The sequence below is a fragment of the Microtus pennsylvanicus genome, chromosome X, assembly GCF_037038515.1.
Source record: "Microtus pennsylvanicus isolate mMicPen1 chromosome X, mMicPen1.hap1, whole genome shotgun sequence".
NCBI classification, from domain to species: Eukaryota; Metazoa; Chordata; class Mammalia; order Rodentia; family Cricetidae; genus Microtus; species Microtus pennsylvanicus.
The window spans coordinates 83,651,138-83,662,736 of NC_134601.1; the positions used below are offsets into that span (position 1 = coordinate 83,651,138).

The 11,599-nt window shown below is 42.8% G+C and overlaps 1 pseudogene; it reads right to left on the reverse strand.

The window, feature by feature from the left end:
• Window positions 1-7,975, reverse strand: LOC142840386 (small ribosomal subunit protein uS5 pseudogene; annotated as a pseudogene).
• Window positions 7,976-11,599: the final 3,624 nt, after the last annotated feature.

An 11,599-nucleotide genomic window follows, 5' to 3' on the forward strand; every position in this document is an offset into this window, starting at 1 on the left:
CTATTCTTTATCTCTTTCTTTGTCTTCCTCTCCCTGCCTAAAAAACAAATCCAAGCACCATAAAGCAGTTCGAATTTCAAAGACCTAGCCAAGAGTTCCTGGCTCTACCCTCGCTGAGCTCCCTGACTGAGATTTTGCAGGTTGCCTAGTAAATATGTTTCTTTCACCCACTACGTTGAATCTGGAACTCTGCCTTTCCACTTTATCTATGACAGCCTTCCAACTCATCTGAAATACATATATAAATCACCCACTGCCACAGAATGGGAATGAATACATACACTAACTACTGGCACTGACTTGTGACTTGGCCTCAGCTCAATCCCTGAGGCGCTGGCAGCAGTAACTAAACGAACAACAGCTTGTTGGCCAGTGGAAAGAAAGGGCTTGAAGCAGTATAAAGGGCTTAACTGGACATTGTCTGAAAAGAATAAGAAATACAAATTAAAGAAATTTGTCCAAAGACCAATGTAGGCATGATGGTCGTCCTAAGATGGCCATACCATCACTCTCCCGCTATAAGCATAGCAGAAGTCAATGTATAACCTCATGAAAAATAATGAGTTCTTGTTTGCTTGTTTTGTTTCATCTTACTTTGTTTTCTGGCTGTGTGTTCTAGATTGCCTTTAAACACACTATGTAGCCCAGGATTACCTCAAGTGCTGGGATTACAGGCATGCACAACCACACTGAACTTAAAAGATGGTACTTTACAAGTGAGAGATGCCTCGTAAAACCGAAGCTTAAGCATGTTGCTAGACCTCAGGAATGGACTATAACAGGAGATTGCAATGTTTTCAGAAGCTCAAACAAGAGACAGCCTCACTCATTGTCTTTATTGTGTTGGGTTTTTTCTATTTTTTTTCTTCCTTCTCCATGGTGAGCACCTTTTGTCTACTCCTGAGAACACACAGGGAAATCAGCTTCCTTATACTCCAGGCACTGCCTTCACTACTGTTTACCACCTGAAGCTCAGCCACAGCACGGAATCTTCCCAAGGAAACTGCTGCTAGAAAAGCTGCTAAAGAAGATGTGTGCTAGCCTGGTCTACAGAGTGAGTTCCCAGCCAGGGCTACACAGAGAGACCCTATCTCAAAACAGAAACAACAAAGAGGCTTCTTTTTTTTTTTTCAAGACAGGGTTTCTTTGTGTAACAGTCCTAGCTGTCCTGAAACTCAATTTGTAGACCAGGCTTCCCTCAAACTCACAGAGATCCACCTGCCTCTGCCTCCCGAGTGCTGGGATTAAAGGCGTGCGCCACCACCACCCAGTAAGAAGAAACTTCTAAATAATCATTCAAAGGCTTAATATTAATTACAAAATGCTTGGCCGAAAAGCTCAGGCTTATTGCTAACTAGTCTAGTTCTTACTTTTAAATTAACCCATTTCTATTAATCTATGTTTTGTCGCATATCCCGTGGCTTTACCTGTGCTCTAATACACCTTGTTCCTCGGGGCGCTGGCTGGTATCTTTCTCGATTCCACCCTTCTTTCTCCCTGTATTCAGCTTGGCTTTCCTGCCTAGTTATATTCTGCCTTGCTACAGGCCAAAGCAGCTTTTATTATCAACCAGTGAGTGCAACACATATTCCCGGCATACAGGAGGGTTTCGCACAGCAAAGAGATGTAAGGAGGAATAGCAACTGGAAGCCACATTCACAACGTGAGTGGGAGTGCCCATCTTTAAAGGCAAGATGATCAGGAGTTTCAGGCCAGCTTGAACTACATAGTGACCCTTTCTCAAAAGACTACAAAGACCCTCCCCTTAGAAGAAAAGCAATGGAAAATGCGAGACAGTTTAATGAGCTATGTGAAGTGCAGTCACTCCAAAATGGATTCACCCAATGGCCAAACAATTATTCTTCAGAACCAGAGGGCGTGAATCTTAGGACAAGTCCCAAAGGGCTCTGCCTTCTCGCTGAATGCTCTTAGTTTTCAATCCCTTAAGAGTGAGAACGAAGCCGGGCGGTGGTGGTGCACGCCTTTAATCCCAGCACTCGGGAGGCAGAGGCAGGCGGATCTCTGTGAGTTCGAGACCAGCCTGGTCTACAAGAGCTAGTTCCAGGACAGGCTCCAAAACCACAGAGAAACGCTGTCTCGAAAAACCAAAAAAAAAAAAAGAGTGAGAACGAATAGATTAAAAACAAAATGAAGAAGCAGTGAAATAAAGTGGTTATCCACCCAGCTAATGTGTTGGATCAAAACAAAATACAATTACGTCTATCACATAGTACATACACATAAACTGTTAGCTATTACTATGGACACCAGGAAAGGCTGACCGCAGTTAGAGTCCAAGTTATGGAGTCTGAATAATCTTTGCAAATAGTTTCTGAAAACATAAAGGGACTTGGGCAAGGATCCCAGTTTGTAGCAGAATATGTATCCCTAGGAACCAAGACTTAGGTCGACTGCATACAATACTCCCCTGTGACACAGCAAATGAACACTAACGCATTCTTGGGTGTGGGCCCTACTTCTTAAAGATTCTGTGCAAACTTTCTTTTTGTTATGACAACACAACAATTACTTCATCCTTATTACAGCTGAACTGAGATAGCTCCCCCTGCCCCCGATGAATTGATGAATCCCATTCCAGTTGTTTCCACGTCAGTATCGACCTGGTTGAACTTGGGAGAACCCTGTTATCCCTGTGCTGAGAAGACATACAGTCTTTATAGAACTGCAGGGAAGTGCTTGAGTAACATTCCTGTTTTTAAAACATACTCATTTTTATTTTGTGTCTTTGGGTGTTTTGCCTGCATGTGTGTATGGGTGCTATGTGTATCTGGTCCTCAAGGAGGCCAGAAGAAGGTGTCAGATTCCCTGGAACTGAAGTTGCAGATGGTTGTGAGCCATCATATGGGTACTTTGAACTGAATTTGGATCCTCTGCAAAAGCATCAATTGCTCTTAACCACAGAGTCATTGTGCCAGCTGCTCAACAATATTATTACAACACATATTACAAATTGGCAGGGTTGTTGCTACTTTTTTATTTTTTCATAATCTCCAGAATAAGGGGTAACAATTATTTTCCTCTGGATGTTTTGAGACAGGTTCTCGCTGTATAGCCTTGGATAGCCAGGAACTCACTACATACCCTAAGCCTGGCCTTGATTTGTAGAAATCCTGCTGTCTCAGCCTCTGAGTGTTAGGGTGGTGGGCATGAGCCATGGGGCACAACCCCTCCTGACTCCTAATCATTTTAACATAGGAACTGCCTCCTAAACATGTTCCTAAATATGCCTTTTTGAGGCCTTGTGATTTTCTCTGGGGCTGTACAGTCATATTAGACATGCACATGAAAAGTAAACACATAAATAATGTAGGAGAATCTGCCTGCCATTCCCCTAAGCAAGTGTGTGTCCCACAATGAGTGAGAGTGGGAAGACCTGAAGCTACTGCTCACTTAGGTGATCTCAGTTCCTGAGTGCTTCTCACAGTGTATTTCGACAGCCTATACGCGTTTCTAGCCTTTGCATACATGGATTTTTCATGCTACAGGAGTGCTAAACAAAACCAGTTGTTTAATCTGCAACAAGGTTGAAAAAATGGGGATCTTTCCAAACACTTGCCAATCATAGAGTATTATATAGATTGTCAATGTGGAACTTTGGGAAATGACCCTCCCTAGGCAGTGGTCATGCACACCTTTAGTCCCAGCACTCAGGAAGCAGAGACAGGCAGATCCCTGAGTTCAAGACCAGGGGCTGCACAGAGAAACCTTGTCTTATTTTTTTAAAAAAAAAAAAAAGGAAAAAGGACCCTCAAGGATAAATTCAACTGATTTCCCTTTGTTTTATCAGTACTGTGACCAAATACCCCAGAAAGCAACTTAAAATGGGTAATATTTATATTGGCTCAGAGTTTAATATGTTCAGTACATTATAGTGTTGTAGTGGGGAGGGTGTGGCGGAGCAGTTCCCATCATGGCAGACAAGAAACAGAGAAAAGAGGTGTGTCAGGATATGTTACCTTAGTATATAGCTCCCCGAGCCATGATTGATCCTCATGACCAAAGAGAAGGTTATTAAATTCCTACTTGATCAGTAAAAGTGGGAGAGTTCTAGTTTAAGTGAACAACATCTAACATGAATCACCAAAACAGACTCACTGACTAATCAACTCTCAAACTTGAACCATTTGTGATATCTAGATTCCTTCAACAAAGGAGAGGTTAAGTATCTTTGAGAATGTTCTTACTATACAACCAAAACTGTATAATGTTAACTCCGTGCATGCATGTGTGTGTGTGTGTGTTTCTGTGTTTATACAGAGACCTGTTGTATACACATGACCTCTCTTGCTTTCTACCTTTTGGAGGGGAAAAGGGAACTACGGCCTATCACCGAACCTGGAGCTCAGCATTTCAGCTGGCCAGTAAGCCCCATTTCTACCTTTCTCTCCGCCCCCTTCAGTGATGGGGTTATAAAAGTACACCTACACATCTGCCTTTTTTATGTAGGTGATGTGGATCCAAAGTCAGATCCTCATGTTTGACACAACAGTCACATTACCCACTGGTCCATCTCCCTACCCTCTAGAATATTAATTTTTCCAAAATTTTCTCAAAGGAAAGGTGTGTTTGTTACTGATATTAGTGACATTATAGCCAGGCATGGTAAGGCCCACCTTTAATCCCAGCACTCAGGAGGCAGTGGCAGGTAGACTTCTGTGAGTTTGAAGCCAGCCAAGTCTACATATCAAGTTCCAGGACAGCCAGAAGTACATAATGCAGAGACCCTGTGTCAAACCAACAGAGAGAGAGATTAGTGACTTTAGAAAGAAATCAGGATGAGCATCTTGGCACATGCTGAGAGGCAAGCGGCGAAGAGGATGAGACAGGAAGATCACCAGCTGGAGACCAGGCAGGGCGACATCTTTCTGTTTGTTTTTTGTTTGAAATAGGATTCAGATACCCTGTGACTTGTGAGTTGCCATTGTGGGTGCTGGAAAACTTGGGTCCTCTGAAAGAGCAACAAGTGCTCTTAACTGCTGAGCCAAGGCTATGTTTAAATTTATATGAAAACTTTTTCCCTAATAACTCCAACTTCGCTTCAAAAAGAAAGAAGAGAAAAAGAGAGATCCCATGGTTTTTCCTAGGGCAAAGTGAAAGATGTCCCAAGGGTATCTCAGGGATTGGAGAGACTCCAGCTGTCACAGGTTCCAGAATTTTGTAAAAGTGAATACCCACTTGAAAGATATTTATTTGAGAAGAGAATATCGCTCTCATTACATGTGTTGCCTAGAAAGTTGTTTCCCAGCATGCATTTCACCATGCCCTGCTGACCAGGCACTCACAGGCTGTCTTCTCCATGATCAAATGGATCTAGTGACTACTTCTGCTAACAGCAGGCCTTCATATCATGATATGGGAAGTCCTTCTGTATATGTCTTGCTTTTATTGGCTAATGAATAAAGCTGCTTTGGCGTATGACAGGACAGAATATAGTCAGGCTGGAAGATATATATATATATATATATATATATATATATATATATATATATATATATATATAGAGAGAGAGAGAGAGAGAGAGAGAGAGAGACAGAGACAGAGACAGAGACAGAGAGACAGAGAGACAGAGAGAGAGACAGAGAGAGACAGAGAGACAGAGAGAGAGTAGGCAGAGTCAGAGAGGTGCCATGTAGTTGCCAAAGGAGATAAGATAGACACTGGAACCTTACCAGCAGGCCACAGTTTTGTGGTGATACATAGATTAATAGAAATGGGTTAATTTAAGATGTAAAAGTTAGTTAATAAGAAGCGTTAACTAAACTGATCGACAAGAGCTAGTTCCAAGATAGGCTCCAAAGCTACAGAGAAACCCTGTCTCAAAAAGCCTAAAAAAAAAAGAAGAAGAAGAAGGCTGGAGAGATGGCTCAGAGGTAAAGAACACTGGATACTCTTCCAGAGGTCCTGAGTTCAATTCCCAGCAACCACATGGTGGCTCACAACCATCCATAATGAGATCTGGTGCCCTCTTCTGTACTGTAGGTAGGATACATGCAGGAAGAACCCTGTATACATAAAAATAAAATTCTTTAAAAAAAAAAGAAAAGAAGGAGGAGGAGGAGAAAAAGGAAGAGAAGGAGAAGGAGGAGAAGAAGGAGAAGAAGGAGAAGAAAGAGAAGAAGAAGAAGAAGAAGAAGAAGAAGAAGAAGAAGAAGAAGAAGAAGAAGAAGAAGAAGAAGAAGAAGAAGAAGAAGAAGAAGAAGCCTTAACTAATAGGCCAAACAGCAGTGCTATAATTAATATAGTTTTGTGGGTCTGGGCAGCCGGAAACAAAAGAGCAATCTCTGCTTACAGCATCATCCATGCAATGGTGGATTAACAGGCTTACAGAATGTGAGTGTTACACAGTCACAGAGGCCTCCACCCTCATTTTGAAAGATAGCCTGAGAGACCAAGCAATGTGTAACAAGATCAGAATCGCTGTGAGCAGTTCTTGAGAGAACAACTTGTGCAGCTATGAGTGAAACTGAAGATGCAGTAGAGCCTCCAGGACATTGGAGATGCCAGGAATGTGCAATGTCTGCTGAGGAAAGCCGCAGACAGCCACCAGAGCCAGCCCAGGAGAAAGACCATATGAGCTGCAACTGGCCATAGAGGCAGGACTACCGAGCTCTAAGAAGCTCATATTATGCCAATGAGCTCCTAGCTGTGGGACAGAAAGCTATAGGGGTCTGCTGGGCTTTGACCTTTAGTTTTGCTTTGGTCCTTTCTACATTTCTGCTTCTTTACTTTTATTTTTATTTATTTATTTATTTATTTTGAATTTTTTCAGACAGGGTTTCTCTGTGTTGCTTTGGAGCCTGTCCTGGAACTAGCTCTTATAGACCAGGCTGGCCTCTAACTCACAGTGATCCACCTGCCTCTGCCTCCCAAGTGCTGAGATTAAAAGCATGTGGCACCACCACCTGGTTAGACACGGTTTCTCTGTGTAACAGCTCTAGCTACTAGCTCTGTAGACCTGGTTGACCTCGAACTCACAAAGATCCTCCTGCTTCTGCCTCCTGAGTGCTGGGATTAAAGGAAGACATGCACTACCACTTGCCCGACTTTCTTTTAAACAGACTTAACCAATTTTATTTTTCATATAGAAAAACTTTTATATGAGCTGGGCGTGGTGGTGCATGTCTTTAATGCCAATACTAAGAAGGCAGAGGTAGGCAGATTTCTGTAAGTTCAAGGTCAGCCTAGTCTACTTAGTGAGTTCCAGGACAGCCAGAGCTACATAATAAGACCCTGTATCAAAAAGCAAAAATCACAAAATAAAACAAAAAAAAAACTTGCATCATGGAAACATCTGAAACCTGGATACTCTGACTAGAGTCTCTAGTATGGGTTTTCACAAGATGGTCAGTGAATTCCTGATGAAAAGACTTGGTGAACACAGGCTCTTGGCAGAGGTCAGGGGTCAAGTAACTGCGGGTCTTGGAGATGGCATCAAAGGTGCCCTTGGCAAAATTGAGCAGGGTGACAGTACACTCCCTGGCTGATGTACAGCAGTCAACAACACCAGCCAGCCGCAGCAGCAGTTTCTTGGGCACAGGAGCAGAGACTATGCCACTGCCTCTGGGGGCAGGGATGAGACGCACCAACACAGAGGCACAGCGGCCTATCTATCGCCCTACAAGAAATAGTGTGGGACTTGCCAATCTTGTTGCCCCAGCAGCCTCTCAGCACAGGGACAATGGGAAGCTTGGCTTAGATGACTGCCCCTAGGATGGCAGTGGCTACATCCTTGGAGCACTTAACACCAAGATCAACATGACCATTGTAGTCCCCAAAAGCCTTGAACCTGGTCCGCTGGCCAGCCTGAGGTCTGCTTCTGCATTGGCATGATCTTTAGAATTTCATCCTTTAGGGAAGCTCCCAGGAAAAAGTCAATAATCTCAAATTCCTTAATGGGCAAGGAGAACGGGTAAATCTCCTCCAGGGACTTGATCTTCATATCCCTGGACCAGGCAGCCCAGCTTGATGATGGGGATCCACTCCTTGTCTTTGGCTTTATTTCCGCAAGCCCCGTGCCCTTGAACACGTCTGAGGCACCTAAGACTGTTGCTGAATCCATTAGAAAGAAGAAATTTTCTTTTGAATTTTATAGGGGCTCACACGTAAGGATTTGCCTTGAGTCTCAGAAACTCTGGACCTGGAGGGCTTTTGAATAGTGTTGGAGTTGTGAGTTGTGAAACTTTGGGTGAGCTTGAAAATGGCCCAAGTGCATTTTGTATTATGAGAAGGATAGACAGCAGTCTTTGACGGTCCAAGAAGGACTCTGGTGCAATCAGTGGGGCAATCTACTAATAGAGTCAAAGTCTGATGGCATTATCAGGAGGTGTCAGAAAGTACAGGAAAAGAGACCTACCCAGAGGAAGTAGATCACTGTAGGCACATGAGGAAAGTGTTGCCCCTCTTTTCTGTCTGCTTCCTGCTCACCATGAGCGAGTCAACTAAGTTCCACACGTACTCCTCTACGATGAACCAATGCCTCACTTTGGACCCAGCCAAGCATGGACTGAAACTTCTGAACCCTTGATCCTAAATAAATCTGCCCTCTGTTTAAGTTGTTTGGTTTAAGCTTTCGCAGTTCTGACAAAGTGATTAGCACAGAGTCTTTGACAGGCCCCTGAAGGTGAATCCCAGGGCAGGTCCTTAGGACCTCACAACACTCCTTCCAACAATGTGGGAAATGACTTTCTTTTTGCTAAGCAGCTTTCCCTCCTTGGATATGATGGCTGAAGCCAGGGCTTCGCACATGCTCAGGAAATACTTCTGAGCTATTGCTCCAGCCCTCTTTTTACTATTTGAGTTAGGGTCTTACCAAATTGCCTAGGCTGGCCTTGAACTTGTTCTGTAGCACAGGAAGACCTTAAACTGGTAATCCTCCTGATTCTCTTCCCAAGAAGCTGAAATTAAAGGCCCATGCCACCAAGTTTGGCTTGCAAACAGCTTTATAGTGTGTGTGTGTGTGTGTGTGTGTGTGTGTGTGTGTGTGTGTGTTAACCCAGCTTAGCCTAAAACTCATTATGTAGCCCAACTTAGCCTTGAACTAGCAGCAGTTTTTAACTTCAGCCTCCCAGATACTGCAAATATTAGGATTACAGGTACAAACCACCATGCCTAACAAGAACAGCTGTTTGTTTATTTTTCGAGACAGGGTTTCTCTGTATAACATCCCTGGCTGTCCTGAAACTCTCTCTGTAAATTAGCCTGGCCTTGAATTCACAGAGATCCATCTGCCTTTGCCTCCCAAGTGCTGGAATCAAAGGCAGGCACCACCACCAGCCCAGCCAATGAACAGTTTTTAATAAGCTATTTGGATCTTACTAGAGACTGAATATTGAGCCACAGACCACCAGTGTAACCTGTAACATAAGCTACTCATCATGAACTCAGTGTTATTTGGCCCATCTGGCTGTAAGTGTTCATACACAGAAGCCTTCCATTGTCAAAAAGTGACAGTACACCCACTTGCCAGTGTACTTCACAGACAAACCCAGACAGTTTCCTCACCCTCTCCTAAATGATTCTAAATTCAGTCAAGTTGACAATGATTAATCATTACAAATCTGTTTTTTGGCAACTTGACACCCAAACATACCATTTTAAAGCATATCCTTCTACCCTGCCCACCCCAAGAACTTCGTGTCCATCTCCAATATAAAGGGCCTTTAGTAAATCTCCATGAGTTTCTATAGTTTTAACGGTGTTGTTCAGAGACCAAGTTCAAGGCAGGTGTGGTGTCTCATGCCTGTAACTCCAGCAAGCAGGTGGTTGAAACAAAGGGCTACTGTGAGTCCAAGGCTAACCTGGGCTACATAGTGAGTTCCTGGTCAGTCAGAGAGAGACCTTCTATTAAATAAAAATAAAAGTTAAAAAAAACTTAAAAAAAAATCATCTGATACTTGAGGCAACTTGAACTGTGAACCACTGTAAAAATAAAAATTAAAAAGTAGCATGTTCTTACTGGATGTGGAGGCACACATCTTAATTCCCAGCACTTGGGAGGCAGAGGCACACAGATCCCTGCCTTCAAGGCCAGCCTGGTCTATCAATCGAGTTCCAGGACAGCCAGGGCTACATAGAGAAAATTTGTCTTGAAAAGCAAAACAGCAAAAGCAGCAACAACAAAAAAGTGACATTCTCTTGGACCAAGCATGGTGGTGTACACCTTTAATCCCAGCACTCGGGAAGAAGAGGTAGGCGGATCTCTGTGAGTTCGAGGCCAGCCTGGTCTACAAGAGCTAGTTCCAGGACAGGCTCCAAAGTTACAGAGAAACCCTGTCTCAAACTCCCCCCACCCCCAAAAAAATGTTCTAATAATTTTCTGAATTTCATTGGTATCTGTTGCAATGTCTTCCTTTTTCATCTCTAATTGTATTACTTTAGGTTGTTATAGTCAATTTCTTTTTGCTGTTGATGTTTTTGTTTTGTCAATACAGGATTTTTCCATGCATAGCCTTGGCTGTCCTGGAACTCGCTCTGTAAACCAGGGTGGCCTCAAACTCACAGAGATCCATCTGCCTCTGCCTCCTGAGTGCTGGGATCAGAGGTGTGCACCACCACTACCCAGCATCGTCATCATCATCATCAACAACAACAACGACATTATTATTATGTTTTTTAGACATTACTATGCAGCCCTAGCTAGACTGGAATGTACTATACAGACCAGATAGGATTAAAGGCATGCGTTCTTCTGCTCAGTTTGGAGCAGGTTTTGTAGATCTTGTTTATCATTCCAAAGAACCAACTTGGCTTAAATTTCTATTTCATTGATTTGTGCCCTCAATTATTTCTTTCCATCTACTATTTTGGGTTTGGATTATTCTAGTTTTTCCAAGGCTCTAAACAACATTGTTAATTATTTATATAAGATCTCTATGCTTTTTAATTTTGTGTGTGTATATGTGTGTTAGGGGTGGTGGATTAACTGGCTGGTGAGTTTCTGGATGATTCTCCTGTCCCCACTTCCCAACCCCTCCTGTCTCACCATAAGAGTGCCTTCACAACATAAGTTTATATTTTAAAAAAGAAGCACATTTTCTTCTTTGTCCATCATTTTCCATAATTTCTGCTTAGTTTTCTGTCTGGATGACCAGTGTATTGATAAGTATAATTAATTGAAGTCACCTACAGTTACTATGTCAGTGTTAATCTGTGTTGTTTTGTCTCATGGTGCTAGTTTTATATAACTAGGTACATCTGTGCTTGGTGGGTATAAGCTTTAAACTGTACTGTCCTCTTGACGAATTGGTCCCTTGATTAGTATGAAGTGACCACCCTCTTATGACTAGTTTTGCTTTGAAATCTATTTTATCAGATACTAGAATAGTGACACTTGCTTGGTTTTTGCTTCCATTTCTTGACCCTAAGGTTGCATCTGTCTTTGATGGTGAGACTCATTTTTTTATAGGCAACCAAATGGATCTTGTTTCATCTCATTTTGTGGATATGAGTGCTTTGCCTGTATGTATGACTATGGCACCATATTTGTGCCTGGTGCCCAAGGACGTTCGAAGAAGGCATCTGATCCCCTGGAACTGAAGTTACAGATGATTGTCAGCGCCATATGGGTACAGAGAATTGA